Source organism: Canis lupus, chromosome 12 (genome assembly GCF_003254725.2).
Source record: "Canis lupus dingo isolate Sandy chromosome 12, ASM325472v2, whole genome shotgun sequence".
Classification (NCBI taxonomy): Eukaryota; Metazoa; Chordata; class Mammalia; order Carnivora; family Canidae; genus Canis; species Canis lupus.
In genome coordinates, this window is record NC_064254.1 from 20,156,928 (window position 1) to 20,178,675 (window position 21,748).

Genomic DNA, 21,748 nt, shown 5'->3' on the forward strand with positions numbered 1-21,748 from the left:
AGTAAAATCAAAGATACTATGTAGGCACTTCTATAACAAAAGAGAAAACTCCTGCCTGCTCCATTTTTTTCGCAGGGGCCATGTGGGTGGGCATAGTTTGCATCCAGTTGCCTTCTGCTGCAGACATTCTTGAGAGGAAGAGCTTATCGGCTTAAGTGGGAGGGGCTTGGTCCAATGGGTAGTAGGGATGGCCACCTCATTGGTTAATATCACTCTGCCCCAGTGACATCAAGAGTTCCTGTGCATCTTATACTCCTGTGAACCCAGCATATCAACTTGGGCAGCTGGCCAGAGACAAGGGGACTAACGGTCACCAATCCCTAGACTGAGAGTCCTACCACTCAGTACCCATCTGTTGCCAACAGTGGAATCCTTAATATCTTGGTGATGGCCAGCTAGACCCTGGAAACTGGTGATGCATACCTGCTATTGGCCAGAGAGCCAAGTACCAAGAGCAGAGAGGGGAAGTAGGGGCAGAGGAGGATGCCCTGGTTTGGTCTCTTCAGCTTACCATGCTAGCCTGCTTAGGCAGTGGCCCTGAGCCATACAAACACAAATTATGTTTGAGGACCTTAGTTTGTCAATGCTTGGCCGGAGTAAGGTAATTGCTAGTTATTGTTTGGAGGGTTTGCAGATGTCAGTATTGACATCTTTGTGATTCTCTTTGTCTTTCCCTCATGGTCTCCAGATAGCTGCTTCAGCTCCAAACATGACATATGCATGCAAGTCAGAAGGGAAGAAAAATAAAAAGGACCATGACTATCTCCCCTACCAACAGAAATTTTTCCAGAGCCAAGTCCAGCAGATTTTCTTTAAGTTGCATAGCCAGAACTAGGTCTATGGTTTCATTCTCAGGCAGAGTCCCTCAAGCACTGGGTTTGAACGGTCCTTACTAGGCAGATGTGTATCTCTTTACTAATGATTCCTTCCAGTCCCAGAGAAAACGTCAAATGGTCCAGTTTGGGTTATATGTTCATGCCTATTGCCAAGGGGTTAGGAAACTCTAATCAACCATCCTGGGTCTATTCTTGACTCACAGGACCCATGGGAAGGGGGCAATGTGATTGTCAGCACTAGCATGTGAGGGAAGGTGAGTTCTCAAAGGAAAAGATGCTGGCAGAAACAGCCACTGCAGAAGAGAGTCATTACATTGCTGCTAAATTGAATTGAAGTATCATGAAGTAGTTATACTCAAGGTTTTCATGGATTTATAAATGCTGTGCTCCTGGCAGTATACAAAATAATTGATAGTATTTGCCTTCAAGAAATTAACAGCCTAGGGTAGACATTGGTTACTTGGCTAAATATGATTTTTTTGGTAACAAATTAAAAAATATTTAACAAAATAAATAGCATGGACAAAGCCATGAGATTTTGAATAACAGAGACTCAGAAGTAAGTCAGTAGTGTGCTTTTGCATAAACAAATGGAAATGGAGAAGATTTAAATGATGTATCTGCAGCTGTACTGAAAATAGTGACAGAAGTGGGGTCAAAAGACAGATTGTTACCTTGGAGCATGGACTAAACCTCTGAGTCCATCCAGCTTGGTGTTTCATGCCCTAAGATGAAAGGTACTCCATCTTGGCAGACATGCAGAGTATCTACAGACTGTGATCATGTTTCACCTTGGCTTGCTCAAAGCATCTGGCTAGACGTGAGACATTTTGCTGTGCCAGGCAACACACATGCTGCCTGCAGCCTGGCTGGGATTTGGCCAATCAAAGAACTATTTCACAACCAGTGATACAGGACATCTTTGATTATTTGAGATATTCTAGGTTTCCTCACTTTCCTTTGCCAAGTGTAGACTAGGACAGAGGATGCAAAAAGTGGAAGTGGTAATACTAAGGAGAAGAGAATGTGTTATGATATGGTGGTGCTGTCAGGTGGGGGTGGTCAGAGAGCTTGCAGTATCAAAGCAAAGAGCAGAAAATCCTCTTAATGTGTGCTAGGCAGTTAAGAGTTGTCTTTATTTGGTAATTACTGAATTAAACCACCATATGGTATGCATCAATTTCTGCTTGTCAGCCACAGTCAAGATCTAGCAGGTCAACCAGGATTGTTGATAGTTTCAAAGTGGCCCCCCCCCCAAAAAAATGCAGTTGTACTCTCCTTATCAGTGGCAGTTATCAGGGCAAGTAACACAAGCACTGATTACTGTAATTTCTTCTGCCATTAAATGATGCATGATGCCAGGGGTGTGAAGCAGAGAAGGAGAGGGAGTAGTTGAAGGGAAAGACACCCAAAGTGAATACAAGGGGGATCTACAGTCTCCAGTCTCATAGATCAGTGTGATGCCAGACAAGTTCTCTGGCTTTCTGAATCTGTTTTTTCATCCTGTCAAATGATAGAGTGATTTCTTTTTTTTTTTTTTTTAAGATTTTATTTATTTATTCATGATAGACATAGAGAGAGAGAGGGGCAGAGACACAGGCAGAGGGAGAAGCAGGCTCCATGCCGGGAGCCCGACGTGGGACTTGATTCCAGGTCTACAGGATCAGGCCCTGGGCTGAAGGCAGGGGTAAACCGCTGAGTCACCCAGGGATTCCCTAGAATGATTTCTAAAGTCTCTTCTAACTCCATTTTTAAAAAAATAATGTTTATATTTAAAATAATTGGGAGACTCAGGTGGCTCAGTCAGTTAAGCGCCCCACTCTTGATTTTGGCTCAGGTCATGATTTCAGGGTCACGGGATCAAGCCCTATGATGGCTCTGCCCTCAGTGGGGAATCTCCTTGAGGATTCTCTCCCTCTCCTCCTCCCCCCACCTCTTCTCTCTAAAATAAATAAATCAATCTTTAAACAAATTTTTCATAAATATTTTAAAAAATTAAAAATAAAAGCATTCTCAATTAGAACTCTTGGTTATCAATAACAAAGTCACTGGAACTAGGTAAAATTAAAAGACATTTGTTGGAAACTGTAGTATGCAAGGAATGGCACATTAGTAGATTTCCTTTGACTCAAACAAAACCTGATTCTGATCTTTCATCCCATTGTGCCAGCAGGAATATGCAAGATAGGGTATGTGAGGGTTTAGGGATGAGGATTTGAGAAGCAATATGATACAAAATATTTAATACCCACTACAGCCAAAAAGGTGCATCCCAGCTGAACCGTCAGTCTGCATGGAAGGGGTTGGGAGCTGGTGAAATAAGGAGCAACGGGAAAAGAATGAAACAAAAGTAGCTCTTCTTTCTGGTTCTTTTCAACAAGAATGTTGGTACCTTAATAAATTAACACACAAAGATACATAGACTTTTAATGGAACTCAAGGGCAGAGATATAGTCAGCCTATAAGGATGAGTTAAAATCAGGGGTTTGGATAGGATTAAGACTCTAGATCCATCTTTTGCAGGCTCCTCTCTGTAGGAAGGACTCCCTCACTGTGTTTTTCTTTTTCTTTCATTTCTCTAACTGGCTTTGTATAGTTTTTCAGTTTGCATGCTGCCACTGCCAATATCTCCTGAATTTACTTTTTTTTCTTGGTCAAAACATCAAATAGATTAAGAATGAACCAAATCCGAATTCTTTATGAAGGGGACTAATTGGCAAAGTTTGGGTCCGGTGGCTTTTCCTGGCCTATCTAACTAAGTGGCATAGTCATGTTGCAGTGGGGGGCACAGGGGACCCTGCTGTATACTATTGTGGCTACAATGTAAATGGTAGCACAGAAGTGGTATTGAAAATATTTAACAGTTACTATGGGATAAACATCAACCATTGAGAATGAACATCAGCCATGAAGAACCACTATAGCTGGATAAGGGCATGCTAGATGAATATCAACCTGGAATGGGGACAGAAGAGAACCAGTTTCTAGAGAATGGAAAATAATCATGAACTGGACAGTCATAAGAGCAGTCTATTAAAGAGTCTGAGAAAAAAGAGTCAAATCCATTTTAAAAATTAATAGTGTCCCTGGAAACTTTTTAGCAATTAGAGGAATAATGTAAGTGTTATTTTGGTTTCTATTTGATTGTAGGAATAATTCCATAGAATGCTATATTAAGTGTTGCAAACAATAGAAGAAAAATATAGCACAGGACACTCCCTGCCCTCTGTCCCCAGAAGTTTTCACTCTGATTTGAGAAGGAAGATGGGAAATTTATAGAACCAGGCATTTAATTGCATAGTGCACACAGTGTGTGCCCTGGGAGTCAGAAAAAGAAGACATCCTTGTGAGCTAGAGAAGTCAGGGATGCCTTCAGGGAGTAGCTGAGGATGCTTTTTATGACTCCCTTCAGGAAATTCAGTAGATTAATGAAGGGACTCACCATCTCAACTTTGAGGGATATACTCAAAAGTTCTGAGAGAGCCTTACAAATCAAAGATGGGAATGCAAAGATGGGAATGGTGCTTAATCTTTAGCAAAGATTAAACAGCCCTCTGAATGGAGTGCTGATACATGCTACATCATAGAGGAGCCTTGAAAACATTATGCTAACTGAAAGAAGCCAGACATGAAAGCCACATATTAGATGACTCCATTTACATAAAATATCTGGGATAACCAAATCCATGGAAACAGAAAGATAATTTGTGGTTGCCAGAAGCTGGAGGGAACAGGGAATGGGATGTGATAGCTAATAAGTATGGGGTTTCTTTTGAGGATGATAAAAATGTTCTGGAATTAGATAGTGGTGATGGTTGTACAACATTGTGAATACGCTAAAAGCTACTTAAATACACACTTTAAAATGCTGAAATGTATGGTATGTGAATTATATATTTTTTATGTATAAGATTTTTATTTATAAAGAAGGATTTTATTTATTTATTTTAGAAAAAGAGAAAGAAAGAGAGAGAGCACATGTGGGCAAGTGGGAGGAGGGGAGAGGGAGAGAATCTCCAGCAGACTTCCCACTGAGCACAGCATGGAGCTCAAAACAGGGCTCTTGATCTCATGACCCTGAGATCATGCATGACCTGAGCCGAAACCAAGAGTTAGACACTTAACTAACTGAGCCACCCCAGTGTCCTGTGAATTATATCTTAATAAAAACACAAACAATACGAAAAACAAACAAACAAACAAACAAAAAACCCACCAGCCTTCTGGTTAGAAAGAACTTTTTTGTTCTTAGCCCTTTTTGCTTCCCTCTGTATACTTATCCTTCCTATATCTATGCTGTGAATGTCTATCTATTCACTGACAACCACCTAATTTACAATGCCAGACTAGAACCCTTCTTTGGGCTCCCGTTGCAGCTGAACATCTTCCCCAAAGATCTCACAGGCACCTCAAACCCAACATAAGGAAAATAAAATTACAGTTCTGGAACTGGCTCTCATTTTCCTCCTGTATTTCTTCCTTTAGTTGATAGCTCCCCTAACCATCCAGTCATTTAATCCATCCACGTGTGGGTCGTTCTTTATGTCATTCATTCATTTGCTTATTTATCCTTTCAGTGAATGTTTTTAAAGACCTGTTATGGTGGCGCAGCGGTTTAGCGCCTGCCTTTGGCCCAGGGCGTGATCCTGGAGAACCAGGATCGAATCCCACGTCGGGCTCCCGGTGCATGGAGCCTGCTTCTCCCTCTGCCTATGTCTCTGCCTCTCTCTCTCTCTCTCTCTCTCTCTCTCTGTGACTATCATAAATAAATAAAAATTAAAAAAAACATTTAAAAAAAATAAAGACCTGTTATGTATCAGGCATGGTGCTGTGTGCTGGGAACAAGATGTACATGGGTTTAACCTTTGCAGAGGACCTGGGAAGACTATTTAATGAAGAATCGCAACACAGTGAGATGAGAAATAATATCTGGGAAATATAGGGATGTGTATCTGTATGCAAGCACACAGCTCCTGGGATCCAACCTCCTACCTCCAATTAACCACCTTTTAAATACTTCTTAAATCTGGTGTTTGCTCTTCATCCACAATACTCTTGTCTTCCTTGAAGCCCTCAGCAGCTCATGCCTACATAACTGCAACTGCTTCCTAACAGTCTCATTGTCCCAGTTTCTCATGCCTCCAGCCTCACTAGTCTCAATTCCTTCTCTCACATTGCCTCCAGAAAGATATTTCAAAAAGAAAATATCTCATATAATTTCCTTGTTGATAATTGCTTATCTACTGTAGTGACCCAACACACCTGGGGGCCATACCATGCTCCCACCACAACAGGAGCCCATGATAGCAGAGAGATTGATGACATGAAGGGGGTTTGCCCCCCAACCCTGACTCTGGTGGAGAATCATTGTGTAGTTCAAGGTCCTTCCCAGGACATGCATAGCCCTTTATCATGTGACCCCTGCTTCCTTCTCCAGTCTCACTCCTTGACATGGCTCCTCTCATGGAGTACGATGGATTTTCTTTCTCCAACTTTCCCAAACCCCGTGGTCTACTCATTGCCAAGCTGAGACTACCCCCCAAAGCAGAGATGTTGACAGGCTTAATATAACAATTAATAATGCTTTGCTAGCAAATGGATAAATGAGGCCACAAGAAATGTCTGAAGATCTTTCAGATATTTGACCCTGAGGCCAATTCTTGGGCTCTATCCGCCACTCACTTGATTTGAAGCTCCTGACCCAGTCCAGCAGCAGAAGTGGATGGAGTGACTGACAGCCTCCAAGACTAAGAACCAGAAGAGGTGGGATGCTGGGTAGAGCAGGGCATGGGGAGAATGAAACTATTTAAATATACCAAAGAAAGAGGGCTAAAGTGGCGCAGCGGTTTAGCGCCTGCCTTTGGCCCAAAGCATGATCCTGGAGTCCCGGGATCGAGTCCCATATCGGGCTTCCTGCATGGAGCCTGCTTCTCCCTCTGCCTGTGTCTCTGCCTCTCTCTCTCTCTCTCTCTCTCTCTCTCATGAATAAATAAATAAATCTTTTTTTTTTTTTTAGAGGACTGAAGAGAGGAGGAAGAGAGTCCAAAGGGGAGAAATAACCCTCCTGTACTTACTTACTCTGGGTACAGATCACATGGCCACTGTGAATGCTGATACTAAGTCTTGGTGCTAGTTAGAGGAACTGGTGAGGTAAGAGGAGCTGCTCTGGAATATCTCTTCCCCTGAGGATTTTATATGTTCTGGAACATGCCACTGGAACCCAAAGTAAAGGGCTGTTTTTACTTTCTTTAGTATTCCATGTGTGTGATTGATTAAATGACAGTAAAACTATTAGGTTATGGACTGTACCATCTCTTCCATCCTCGTTGAAGGCTATAAGCAGGGGTTGCATGCATATGTGCCCTTGTCATTCCTTGCTAGTGTGGCGCTGTTGTCAGCTTGTCCCTGCTGTTCCCTCAGGCCAGAATGTTTCCCTCTCCTCTTGTCTGCTTATTAGACCTCATCCTTCATGACTTACCTTGAGCTTTTCCTGACCCTCCCAACACTAAAAAGCTAGATGACTAAGGGAGCTAGGTGCTCCTCCCCTGTTTTTTCATACAGGGAAAATCATCCGGTATCCCTTTGTTAACCACCCTTGCCACAGTGTTTCATAATTATTTGTATAAATATTTTCTCTGCTAGATGGGAGGATGGGGATTGCATCAAATGTATCTCTTTATCCTTAGGTCTTAGCAGAGTGCTCTTAGCATGGAGGCAAGGCGGTCTTCAATAAATATTTTCTGAATAGATGAAAGAATTAATAACAGACTACTGCATATTGGATAATAGGCACATGTCCCTTTGTCTCCAGACTAAATCTTATTTAGTGTCCTCATAACATCCAAATAAGGTATTTCCCTCCTGCCCTAAACGATTTGCTGACCCCCTTGTCAACAATGTAGAGGGATCAGGGCTAATTGGATCTGTCTAAAGAGGAAGAGAGAAGAGAGAGAGAGAGACTTAAAGCAGCCAGGCCTCATCTTGTTGCAGAGTTTACTGGACTCAATCTCCATAAAATTGGATCAGCTAGCACCATTCTCTTCCAGCCCTGATTTAATAGAGGGGACAAGAGATGTCAAATGCACCATTAACAAGGAGCATGGCAGGAAGAGAAACTGTTTACATCCAAAGGAGCTGGCCAAAGGAGCCAGTCATGACTATTAGTGGCTGTTAAGAGATGGGACACATTGCCTTTTGCACTCAGTGTCCCCTCCAAGAACCTTGGGTTCTTGGAATCTAAGCATGCTGATTTTGACCTCCCTGTCATCCCGCTTCCCCAGTACCACTGATGATGGAGTGACTCTGACACAGTTTATGATTGCCTTGAGCAAGTTACCTCTTTTAATATCTATTTTAAAAAGAGAATAAGAATACTCATTTGTTGTTATGATTTCAGAAGCACCAACATGTCCCAATTAACTTCATTTCATTTTTGTCCTACGGTAATCTACAACTAATTATATTCCATTAGAATTAAACTTAGGTGCAGAACAATGAACAACAGCCATTTGTTTATGTTTGTATTTAATTAAGGATATTTTGAAAAATGTTGGAAATTATTTTTAAAAATTTTCTCCTGGAATATCACCATTGAGAAATAACCATTATGAATGTACAACTTTCTTTTTCTTTTCATTCTTTTTTTTTTTTTCTTGTGGTGCATTTCTCTTGCTTTCTCTCTCTCTCTTTTAGATTTTATTTTATTTTATTTTAGATTTTATTTTTAAGTAACCTCTACACCCAATGTGGGGCTCAAACTCACAACCCTGAGATCAAGAGTCACATGTTCCACCAACTGAGCCAGCCAGGTGCCCCCATATATGTCTTTATTATAAAGTTGGATCACACTACATAACTTGCTGTTTTACTGAACCACAGAACTGCAGACTGCACGTTTCTGTATGCCATGCGGTCTGCATGATTTTTGAAGACTGTACAGTATTCCATCTCATGCATGGACCCTAGTCAATTTGGTCAGGACTCAGATATCATATTTTACCCCAGAGACTATTTGCCCTATGTGATTCCTGCTGAAACTTCCCATTGGCATTAACAGGATTCTAAGATTCTGGTCAAAATACACATGCTGTTAGGTAATTCTTGAAGACTCTCAGGAACATTTGGGGAGAAAGACCCAATAAAGTTATATCTCTATGCCTAGAGTGGCTTCCAGGTTCATCCCTGGATATCTTCAGGGCTGGAGAGTCATAGTCTAGTGGGAAGAGTAACCAGAGAAATTTAATTTAATTGGGAGGGAGAATAAAGGAGGGGGAGAATTTTACTGTAGGGTTTTTTGTTTTTTTTAAGATTTTTAAGTAATCTCTATGCCCAATGTGGGGCTTGAACTTATAACCCCAAGATCAAGAGTCATATGCTCTACCTACTGAGCCAGATATATGCTCTAGCTACTGAGCCAGACCCCAAGAATTTTACTTTAGTTTGAACTCTTCAAGATGTCCCCTCCATAGGATGAATTCCTGCAACTCCGTTTACTTCAGTTCAATCCAGTTTGATTTAAAAAACTGGAGTGGTCTATTTCTGTAGCATGTCCTGCTGGGGACCCAGAATTACCCTGGCTCATTCTTTTTCCTTCTCTCTCCAAATGGGAAAACATGCTTCTCCTAAGTTTCTTTTTCTTGTCCTCATTGTTCCCATCCCTGGGGCATGTTCTTTTCTAGTCCATTTCTAGATTATTCTACCATCCTCTAAGGGATCTAGAGTAAGTGATCATGGACTCCTGGGCTAACTGGATTCCAAATATGCAGAGCATTCACATTATTCATTCACTTATTGGGTGATTTTTTTTTCCAGCACATACTATGGGCTAGATTTATGGGTGTGGCAGCAAATGGCATGTCCACAAACCTTACTGCCTAAGAGTTTACAGTCTAATGGAGAAGCCAAAAAAAGACATAGGGAATTACAAAATGATGTAATGATGTAAGAGAGGTCAGCTCAATCAAGATGCTTTGTCTCATTAGACTAAAGGTCACTTTTAACCAAACTTATAACTTTAAGCCTGGCTCAACATTCAGGTCACTGGGCTTATTCAGAGAGGTATATACATGAACTAGAGAAGACTCCAGTTTGTCTACTCTACTCCTGAGGTCTAGGCTTGAGTATAACCCTAGATCTCCTCTATTCTCCCTTATACATATCTTTGGGTATAGCTCTAGATCTCTAGATGGCCAAATGAATGGGGCAGTTCTGGATCCCTAGCTCACCCCTATGCAGTAAAGACAGACTCAGTGAACATGAGCTGGCTTAAACTGGTTAATTGTTGCATTGATTTTTTTTTTCTTTTTAAAATCATTAAAACCCTGAAACCAAGCCAGAAGCAAGCATCAATAATGCAATTGTTAGTCATGTTGTCCAAGATTGCCATTTTCATCCTTCCATGCTCTTTAAAAGAACTGAGAGCCAGGATAAGTCTCTCTTAGATAAACATCAACTAAAAGGCAATGGATGGAACATTCTGCCACAGTAAGGGATTCTGGCCCTACCCCACCACTGTTTAACAGAGGATGATCTGTGCCTTTGCTCATCAACCTGACTTACATGACAGATAATAGAAAGAAATGAGCTAGAAGAGGTTGTATACTTCCCCTGCCACACACCAGTGGGAGACGTGGCAAAGGCAGAGGTTTTATACAAGCCTATTTTCCATCCTGAGTGACTTCTCATGGCTCTTTCTCTAGTCCTAAAGCTAAGAAATGTCCTAATCTCCCTTTAGAACATAGTTGGCTAGAGGGGAGGGCAGGGGATGGGATAACTGGGTGATGGACATTAAGGAGGGCACATGATGTCATGTGCAGTGAGTGTTATATAAGGCTAATGGATCACCGACCTCTACCTCTGAAACCAATAATACATTATAGGTTAATTGAATTTAAATTTAAAAAAAGAACACAGTTCAGATTGAATTGGAGTTGAGCAGACTAAAAAATGTTTACTCCTCCAAATTTTTGGCTTCAGTTTTTTTTTAAAAAAAGATTATACTTACTTATCCATTAGAGACACACACAGAGAGAGGCAGAGATATAGGCAGAGGGAGAAGCAGGCTCCCCAGGAGGAGCCCGTGCGGGACTCAATCCCAGATCCCAGGATCACGCCCTGAGCCAAAGGCAGATGCTCAACCACTGAGCCACCCAGGCATCCCTTGACTTCAGTCCTTGAAGTTCAATTCCTCTGATTTTCCCCTGGATTAGGGATTGCCCCCATCTTCCTCCCTCCCCCTGAATATAATAACTTAAGAATCAGGAGCAAAGTGAAGGGAAGAAACATAATTGTTAGGACCTTTCAAGAGGGGAGCAATTGGGTGATTTACTCTGAGTCTTTTCATTCTTCTAAAGAATAAATAAAGGCCTCATATTTTAATATCCACGCTCTTATTTGCCATTAGATTATTATGATCCAATTATAAACCATATTTTCTAAATTTAAGTCTTAGAATAAATGTTAAAATTAACACTTATGTACATCAAACCTTATTGGAATGTAGGAATTTATATTGTATTATTGATTATGTAAAGGGTAACTGGTTGCTCATTTTATCATGCTCCTTGTACTTTCCCATCTGAAGCTCTTCAGCCAGGCACAAGTTGCAACAGAGTGGGAAGTCAAATGCAAGGCGACACAACCTCACACATGCCCAGGAGCAATTGCTGCATTTTGTCTCTCTTGTCTATATGTGTTCATTGGTTTGCTCCCTGAATTGTTAATTGATTGTTATCATTAAGAAATATACTAGGGACAGACAGGGATAAACCACTCCAGAGGAAATCAAATTAATGAACCCCTACCATTCTACTATTAAATAAGATAATATAGACACACAATACAGGAAAACCATTATTCTTATTTTAATTTTTTATTTTATTTTTTTTATTTATGATAGAGAGAGAGAGAGAGGCAGAGACACAGGCAGAGGGAGAAGCAGGCTCCATGCACCCGGAGCCCGTTGTGGGATTCGATCCTGGGTCTCCAGGATCGTGCCCTGGGCCAAAGGCAGGTGCCAAACCGCTGCGCCACCCAGGGATCCCATCTTATTTTAATTTTTAACTTGATCCAACCACAGCTTGTTAGAATCCTGTGTGTGAAATTAGTATCATGGTTGTTTCTCCACCTCGCAGTGGGTCTAAATAGAAAAGCTGAGTGTGGGGGCACCTGGGTGGCTCAGTCAGGTAAGCATTCAACACTTGATCTCAGCTCAGGTCTTGATCTCAGGGTCATGAGTTCAAGCCCTGTGTTGGGCTCCATGCTGGGTGTGGTGCCTGCTGAAGGAAGGAAGGAAGAAGGAAGAAAGCAAGCAAGCACACAAGCAAAGTATGGATGTCTGTCTGATGATGGAATATTAAGGAATGGATAGGTTTGACTTCAGTGTTAAAAATAGAGATATTCAAGTTTCTCCAAATTACTCCTATGCAGTCCTCTCGAATAAGTATATCTTCTCGTCAAATAGAAAGTATTAGAACAAGGATCCTATAAAGAACCATTTACATGAAGCCATTGCTTTTTTATCTACATTTATCAAGCCCTCATTATTATTATAAGTACAATGATGAGTGTTTAATGTATGTTGTTTCACTTAATCCTAGCAATAAATATATGAAGCAGGTACAATTTTTATTTCCATTTTACAGTACTGAAGTACAGTACCAAAGACTAAGTGATGGTAATGAGGCTCAGACTCAAGATGGTCTGACTTTCAAGCCCATACTTTTTTTTATTAAAGTATAATTGATGTAAAATATTATATTAATTTCAGGTATTCAACACAATGATTCAATATTTGTATAGTTTGCAAAACTATCACCACAATAAGTCTAGTTTCCTCTATCACCATATAAAGTTACATGATATTCAATATAATATTATTGACCATAGTCACCATGCTGTTCATTACATCTCCATGACTTACTTATTTTATGATTAGAAGTCTGTACCCCTAGGACCCCTTCTCCCATTTCACCCATTTCCAAACCCATTTCCCCTTTGGCAACCACCAATCTGTTCTCTACACCTATGAGTTTCTGCTTGTTTGTTCAATTTGTTTTGTTTTTTAGATTCCACTTATATGTGAAATCCTACACTATTTGTCTTTCTCTGCCTGACTTACCTCACTTAGCATAATACCCTCAGGATCCATCCATATTGTCACAAATGGCAAGATTTCATTCTTTGTTATGGCTGAGTAGTATTCCGTCTTCTTTATACATCTTCTTTATACATTCATCCATCAATGGGCACTTCAGTTGATTGCACATCCTGGCTATTGTGAATAACGCTACAATGAACATATAGGACACATATGTCTTTCCTAATTAGTATTTTCATTTTCTTTGAAGAAATACCCAGAAGTGGAATTGCTGGACCACGGGGCAATTATATTTCTTGTTTTCTCAGGAATTCCATACTGTTTTCCATACTGGCTGCACCAATTTACATTCTTACCAGCAGCACAAGAGCATTCCCTTTTCTCTACATCCTCACCAACATTTCTTACTTCTTATCTTTTTGGTAATCGCCATTCTGACAGGTATGACATGATATCTCATTGTGAATTTGAATTTGCATTTCCCTGATTATTAGTAAATCTTTTTGTGTGCCTGTTTGCCATCTACATGTCTTCTGTGGAAAAATGCCTATTCAGATCTTCACATTTTAAATCCCATTTTTAAACTGGACGATCTGGGGCTTGGATGTTGTTGTTACTGAGTTGTATGTCGTTTGGATATTAACCCCTTATTGGATATATCATTTGCAAATATCTTCTCCCATTCTGTAGGCTGCTTTTTTATTTTGTTGATGGTTTCCTTTGCCTTGCAGAAGCTTTTTAGTTTGATCTAGTCCCATTGGTTTATTTTTGCTTTTGTTGCCATTGCCTTTGAAGTCAGATCCAAAAAACATTGCCAAGAACCATATTAGGGAGCTTACTGCCTATGTTTTCTTTTAGTAGTTTAGTTTCTTTTTGAGTAATTTTTTGTGTATGGTATAGGATAGTGGTCCACAGTGCAAAGTGATTCTCCTTTTCTCTGCCAAGACAGTGAAAACACTCATGGCCCTCTGTTTGCCCATAAGATGTAAAAAGAAAATAAAAATAACTAGTGTTTTTAAACAACACTCTCTTGTATGAGTTTTCAGGAGTAGGTCTTTCAGGGTAGACCAGTATAAACCAGAATAGATGTTCCAGCAGATGTTTTAGCTCTACCATACTTCCATTTCTTTGTGTCACTGTAAGGCTAACAGTTCCTACCCCTTTCCTACTTCACATAAAATGTAAGAAGTTTAGTGATACGATGTCATCGCATGCACTTGGAGCTTCTTGGAAAACAATGCTTTGTAAACACACTGTGAAAGCAATAGAAAAACAGTGTCAGTGTGGTATGTATACAACATAAAATGGACCAAATTATTTTGTTAAGAGTTTGGTACAAAAGTAGCTCCTTAATCTTGCATATTTATTTTTTAATTACACTGTATATTGGCTGCATCTGTGGCTCTCAAGGGCAATCTGAACGGGAAATGCGTCTGATAGAATGTTGATTGGGTTAGCAGTTTAGCATTCTCTTTTAGAGGAAATTCTGTAATATCCCAGATCTTGCCTATTTAACAGCTTTCGGAAAAACCAAAAGTCTAAATTTTGTTGCCAGATGAAAGTATTACATGGAGGGAGGTTGGCTGTGAACTTCTATGTACTAAAGGCCATCCTTACTATCCTTTATGAAAAATCCAGAAGGCTTTTATTAACTCAAAAATAGTAAGGTCACTTTCGGACTCTTTTTTCCAGAATTACCAAAGATGTCACTTGTACTGCCCAAACTGAAGTGAGCCATCACCTCTGAGTAAAAAAATGGAAGAAGCTAGTGTAAGATCCAAGTAGTTTTATAAGGCATGAAGGTTGTGGCTGTACTTAACGCTACTGAGCTGTACATGTGAAAAATGGTTAAGGTTGCAAATTTTATATTATGTTTATGTTACCACAATTAAAAGTTTTTTTCAAAAGGTTAAGATGGTAACATTTATGAGCATTTTACCACACTTAAAAGAAAAAGAGGCAAGATGAATGAGGAACCATGTCTTTTATCTAGTGGCTCTGGATGGCAACGCTTGTAAACAGAACCCTCTGCCCACAGATAAAAATGCCTGACACCCATTACACTTCATGCTGCACTTTGACGCCTGCTCCCTAGATAAAGGTTCGTAGGAAAGGAACATTTACCATTTTCTTGCTGTGACACTGAGAAAGCCTTAAAGGACTTGTTGGTCTTCTTTTAGGACAAGAGAACCCTTCTATTGCTCCAGGTGGAGGGAGTCTCAGGGGAGAAGAAAAGCTGCAAGCATAATCAGCATGCATCTCACAGACTCATCAGCTCTGATAGCTCACTTCAGTTAGACTGAGCCTGTGGTTGGGCCTTCATATTTGCTGACCTGTAATTTTGTTTTTAGAGTGGCAGAGAGAGGGGGAAAAAAGGACTGTTTATCCGCTGTCGATCAGCTTTGCTGTACATTTATGATCTTTGGATGAAAAATAAATGCCTGTTAATATTGAGCGGTTGCATTTTTGCGAATAGAGAATTCCCTGACATCTTTGAGGTAAAGCAGAGATGGAGAGGGCAAATCTGCCAAGGGCCTACTGTGACATTTCCACCAGTATCTATGTGTGTTGGGCCTGTGATTCTGTGGGAAGAGCAGTGGACCTGAAGACCAGGCCCCTTACTCTTTCCTAGTCCTGACTCTGCTTCAAACCTGGTCACTGAACTGCTGGATCTATTAAGTCTTCCATTTATGAAACTCAAATAACTTCTGTTGGAAAACCTATCTTTGCTTCATGTTGTTTTGCTGAAGATAAAGACAATAATGGATTTTAAAATGTTTTGAAAAGTGAAAACACAGTACAAAAGTGAGGTGGTGTTGTTAAGCAGGGTGGTATAATGGCAAATTGCCAGGTATCACCAAACCAGAGTTAGGCCTCAGTGTCTCGGAAAAGCAATAACATAAATCAAATGAATCTCCTGCAGGAGCACTGGCTCAGGCCATGTTCTCAGGATCTGATCGGTTTTTCTTTTTTCCAGATAATGGACACTGCTTTTTAACAGCAAAGCCAATTTGATTTGTTAATTGATGCTCTTACATCTTAAGTGTATTGTTATCCTGGTAAAAGGTCCAGAAATTACGGGCAAGGGGGGCAAGTCTGGGTCTACATGTGGAATTTCACCTCCTGCCCTGTCGCCCTGTGGATGTAGGTCACGGATACTGCCGACTGGCTAGGGAGCTGTGGATTGAGCATACAGGGGTATGGACGTGGGTTCCTAGCATGACAGTGCAAGAGGTGTGTTTGTGTGTGCTTAAGTCACAGGAGAGAACTTCACGGGTGTATCTCAGGAGTGTGAAAATGTGTGTCTGCCAGGGCCCTCCTGGGTGTGCTACCACATGATCTCACAGGCAGGATGGCCCTGAAGGTGCAGATGCGGGTGGTGGAGAGGCCAGCATTTGAATCGCTCTTGGGATGGAAGATGAAGTTTGTTGTTGTTGCCCTCACCGTCCTCCAAAAACACCTCCCCAAAAAACAAAAAAAAAAAGCAAAAAAAAACCCCATCAGAAATGGGCCCCTGGAGTGGGTTCTTCGAACCGACAGGACAGCAGTTAACGCGTCTCTCTGTCCCTCGAGTCCTCTGTACCTCTCGAGTCCCCGCTGAAAGGGGACTGTGCGGCCTGACCCCGGGGGAGGGACAGGGGTCCTCGACGTCCTCGGCGGCGAGGCGGCGTCGGGGGCCGCGGGGGGCGCGCGGGTCTGCTCCCCCCTCCCCGCCCCGCCCCGCCCCCGCCCCCGCCCCCGGCCGGGAAGGGGCGGAGCCGGGCGGTCCCCGCCCCCGGGCCGCTCCCCTGAGCTGCGCCCGCCGCAGTCGCCGCCGCCTGCGGGAGGGAAGCTGGGAGCGGGGAGCCCGAGCCGGAGAGCGGGCCGGGCGGGCCGGGCTGGGCTGGGCTCGCTCGCGGGCTCAGCCGCCGCCGCTGCGGTGAGTCGGGGGAGCCGCGCCGGCCGGGCGAGAGGTCGGGACCGTGCGGATGGGGAGCCCCAGGCTCGAGAACGGCGGGCGGGGCGGGGCGGGGCGGGGCGGGGGGTGGAGGCGGGCGGGAAGGTCAGCCTCCAGCGGTTGGGGCGCCCCGACCCCGACCCCGACCCCGACCCCGAGGGCGTCCAGAATCGCGACGAGCAGGAGCCGAGCCGGGGGCCCGGGGTCAGTGCTCCGGGGCTGGGGAGTCCCAGAGCCCGAGCCCTGGGGCCGAGGCTGCAGGTCAGGATCCAGACGTGCGGGACTGCGGAGCCCGAGCCTGGAGGACCGAGGGGGCTCAGGACCGCGACGCGGGAGAGCTTCGCTGCGGGGACCGGGGCGTCCTGCCGGCATTCTTGGGGCGCCCTCCGCCGGGCGGCGGGGAGAGCGCGGAGGGGAGGAAGCCCGAGGCGGCGGGGGGTGGGGGGGGCCGGAGAGGGTCGGGCTCCTCGGGGAGAAGGATGGGGGCGCTGTCGGGGAAGGGGCGCGGGAAGCGGAGTTGTGCGGGGGCCAGGGCTACGTGGTGGGGCGCCGGGGCTCGGAGGAAGGGCAGGCGCGGCGGGGCGGCGGGGGTGCCGGGGGCGGGGGCGGGGGCGGGAGGCAGGGCTCGCGGCACGTCGCGCCCTCTCGGTGGAATGGGGTCATGGAAGCCTCGAGACGGCGTTCGCTCGGGCGAGCGGGGCCAGGCCACCACCGCCGGGGGGCGGGAGGGACCAGGCAGGGGCGCAGGTCGCTGAGCCGCGCGGGGGCGCCGGGCCTCCCGGGCATCCCGGGCATCCCGGGCATCCGTGTGGGACCTGGAGCGGGACGCTCGGGGGCAGATCCGCCGGCCCGGCCCGGGCCTTGGCCGCACCTCCTGTTTCCAAGCTGGGTTACAAGGCGTCTTGCCCAGGGACCCACTGAGCACAGGCGGGGCTTAAAAGAGTCGTTAAGGAGTGAGATTTCAAATATGCAGAGAAGCTCTACCTGTGTGTGTGCCTTGAGCACAACTCATAATGAAGGTGCATTTAATTCTTAGATCCACTGGTGGCACTTGCTCCCCATTCCCCTATACTCTGGGAGAAGCTGTTTCTGAGTAAAAACTGGAGGAAAATCAGCAAGGCGGGGGGGGGGGGGCGGGGGGCGTGCACGCGCGCGCACACACACGAACACACACTGCCCACAAACGCACTGCATTCCACAGCCGAGTAGACAGGAGAAATAGTGTACAGTTTTGGATTGTGTGTGTTGGGGAGGGCTTCCTTTACTGAAGTTAGTAGGAAGTTACCTGCATGGAAGGTGGGCTGCCCTCAACCGCACTCTAGCTCTTAAGATGTGTTCACAGTCTGAACCCACCCCTGAGCTGCTTCACCAAGGTCACCTGGCAGGACACTAGGCTGCTTAGGACCTCAGTGAATGGGGTGTCCAAATGTGTGTCTAAAGATAAACAAATGACCAGTACATTTTGTTTTTTGTTTTTTTTTTTTCCCCTGTTGTTTGTTTTGGGTCTCTATCTCCCTTCAGTTAGCTAAATAATATTGACATTGTATAATAACTTATCCAATACGGTTAGTTTTGTATAGTAATTAGTTTAATTATTTCACGTAACAGCTAATTCAGGATGACGGGGTGGGGTGGGGTGGGCAGGAATCCTATTCAGTTCATTTATCCACGGACGTATCCTGGGCTTTGAGGGGCAGGAGGAAAGAGATGATCCCCACTCCTTTTCTTCTGTGCTATAGATATAGGTTCATATTATGACATATACTAAGATTTAAGCTTCCTGGGAGGACCAAGGACTATTTTGGCAACTAGCTTATGTTGGGACTCTTTTTTTTTTTTTTTTTCTTCATGAGAAGGAAATCTCTTCAATAATTATCCAAGTTAATGGAAAAGTGATTTATTCACTTTACAAGTATCATTTCAGGACAGGCTTTTTTTTTTTTTTTTTTCTCAATAAGAGGGTGGTCAGAACCTTGCACCAAAATCTGCATTATCATTATTGCACAGCATATTTATTTACTTGGACATAGCTAGCTGATTCTTTCTATTCTTTATCCAAATGTTAAAATAAATATGCCAGTCTTTATACATTCAGATGAATATTTCTCCCCTTCAGAAGACTCATCTTGGCAAGCTGTGGCCTGATTCTAGTCATGCTGTCATTGCTGAGCATAATTTTAGAGTTCCTACCTTGGAGTTGCCTTCAGAATTTGTAACACATTTACTGAATTGCCTCCATGATGGCAAACCTTCCTTAGTTGGGAAACAGCCAAATAGCAAGTGGGACCAACTCTGGTTTTTGAGGTGAGGAATTGAGGTTGTAATAGGAAGTATGCCTATTAAAGTAATGAAAGTCCTTTTGAAGGACTGGTGGATTTAGAAGGGGCATCCAGTACAGGTATGTGAATGTGTTTAGGATTGGAAAGTAATTGTTTTGAATTACAACCTTTATTGGGGTATATATGCTCTCATATGTGTGTAAAAAAACTGGTCCTGTCACCCCTTGTTATACTTTATGGCCTATTGGGCTAGAGAAAATAAGCCTTTCTTTTCTCTTTCAACGTATTCTTTACCAGGCAGGTCCTATCACTGCATTTTTACAGAAGGCAAAACAAACAAAGAGTTGTTTTCTCATGCACACAAATATGGTACCCAGAGGGTCACCTACCTCACATGTAGTTAATGCCTGGTACTTGAGCTTTTATGTGAAAGGGATCTATATAGAAGTAAGGAGAGGAGAGTGAGTTTTGCAAATCCATTTCAGTTTTGGGACTCCAGGGCACACAATGAAAAATTAACATATCCTTTTTACATTTATTCCCTAAATAATCAATTTTTTTAAAGTTCTATAACCTGAAGCTTCATACACCCAGGGCTTGAATCTTGATCTAGCTGTGATCTTGGGCAAGTGATTTCATCTCTTTCACCCTTAGTTTTCTTACATTAAAATGAAGATGCTAATGAGTGTGCACCCCAGGAGGTTATGATGAGATTTCTGCATGTAAAATACTGGGTCCAGTGCCCAACACATAAGTGCTCAAGAGAGTCTAGCTATCTTTGTTATTAATATTGTTTATTGATAGTTTTATACTAAGATTCCTTTGAAGCCATGTATAAATTTACCATTTCCCAGGTAATTTTTCTGGGCTTTGCAAATGAATACGTGAATGGGAACATTTTGTTTTTACTCTCCTAGCTTCTCAAGAGTTTTTAAAGTGACCTTAAAAACAACCATTGCTACCTGCTTTTTTTGAGTTTAGATTTTTTAAAAAACCAACATTCTTACTTTTATTGTATGTTAGGTATAACAGTTTGGTGAAAATCTGAAGTAAAAACTTTAAAAGCTCCTCCTATAATTCTTTTCCTTGATTGGTCAATTACTATTCTAATGTAATAGGTACCATTCTGTGGGCCTCTATTAAAAGGGATGATTCTGGTGCACATTTGTATTAGTTAAACTTAAATTTCAATCTGCTTTGTTAAATGAAATGGAAGAATAACTTGGCACTAAGGTCTCAGCTCTTTCATAAATATTGACATTAATTTTTTTCTGATTCTGTGATTTTTGTTTAAATATAAATTAGGGAGATATAAAAATGTGGGAAAAGATTGTTTTTTACAATTTTATTTTTTATTTTTTAATTTAAATTCAATTTGCCAACATATAACACCCAGTGTTCATCCCATCAAGTGCCTTGCTCAGTGCCCGTCACCCAGTTACCCCATCCCCCCACCTTCCTCCCCTTCTGCAACCCTTTGTTTGTTTCCCAGAGTTAGGAGTCTCTCATGGTTTGTCTTCCTCCCTATTTTTTGGGAAAAGAATTTTATCTTAGTTTTAATCAATCAGATAGTTAAGGATTACTATGAAATACATGTTTCATGAAATGCTCAACATTCAGTGAGAGTTCTCTGTTTTAGGCAGGTGTGTGCAGAAGATAAAGGTCGAAACAGATCTGTCCTCTAAGAGTTCACATAAGGTGTTCCCTTAGGACCATGTGGTAGCAAAAGTTTTTTCTCCTAATGGCTTATGGGACTAAGGATTAATGTGGATTCACTACATGTTCTTTTCCCTCAATTTCTTAGAGAAGGTTAAATATATGGATCTCTTAACAGTGTTCGTATTTTTGAAGTGAATTAACTCTTTCAGAATTAGATCCTGCTGTGCAGTCATATGCCGTGAAAGGAGATAATGGCTATAAAAGTCTTAGTGAATTGTAAGTGATATATAACTAACTGTAGCATAAGGTGGTATTATTGTTGTACAGTACTGTTCTAGAATGTTCTAATTATCACCTCCATAGTAGTGTTTGGTTCCAGCTCTGTCTGTCTTCTGAGTAGTGGTTGATGTATTTATAAAGTACCAGGAAACAAGACAGCAAGGTGGTTTAGACCAGAGTAAAGGTTCTACTCTAAAGGGGGGGGGGGGGGGGGGAATGGTCCCCTCCCCCATTCTGCATATCTGATAATGTCTGGAGACATTTTTTATAATCACAGCTGGAGGGGAGAGGGATGTTACTGGCCAAAGATGCTGCTAAGCACAGTGTAATGCAGAGGACAGCCCTCAAAACAAAGAATGACCAATTGAAACATTAGTAGTGCTAAGAAAGAAACTCTGGACTGGAGCATGGGATCTGGAGTGGGCATCAACCTGCGTTAGCATTCTAGCATATCCCTGGGCAAGTTCTTTAAACCTAAGATTTCGTAAAACTCGTGTCTGAAGAGATATTGTGGAATTAAATGAGATAATGTATATAAAGTGCTTAGTATACAGAAGGTGCCCAGTAAATGGTAACTCTTAGTATTACATCTGTTTTGTAAATCTAGAGACTAGACTTCAAACAGACAGCTTTGGTTATTTAATCCATTGTATACAGAACC

At 42.6% G+C, this 21,748-nt stretch overlaps 1 protein-coding gene across 6 annotated transcripts in view; it reads left to right on the forward strand.

Moving 5' to 3' along the window:
* The window catches only part of PAQR8 (progestin and adipoQ receptor family member 8), a 95,119-nt gene that overhangs the window by 34,764 nt on the left and 38,607 nt on the right, over window positions 1–21,748 (forward strand). For 2 of the 6 annotated variants that reach the window (XM_025419017.3, XM_049092151.1), the window contains exon 3: window positions 6,853–6,986. The exons of 2 other annotated variants lie outside the window; for them this stretch is intronic. The gene's annotated coding sequence lies outside the window, so the exon portion shown is untranslated. Of the gene's footprint in view, window positions 1–6,852; window positions 6,987–15,113; window positions 15,388–21,748 lie in introns of those variants that run through there. 2 more of the 6 variants (XR_004804022.2, XR_004804025.2) reach the window with 2 other exon arrangements.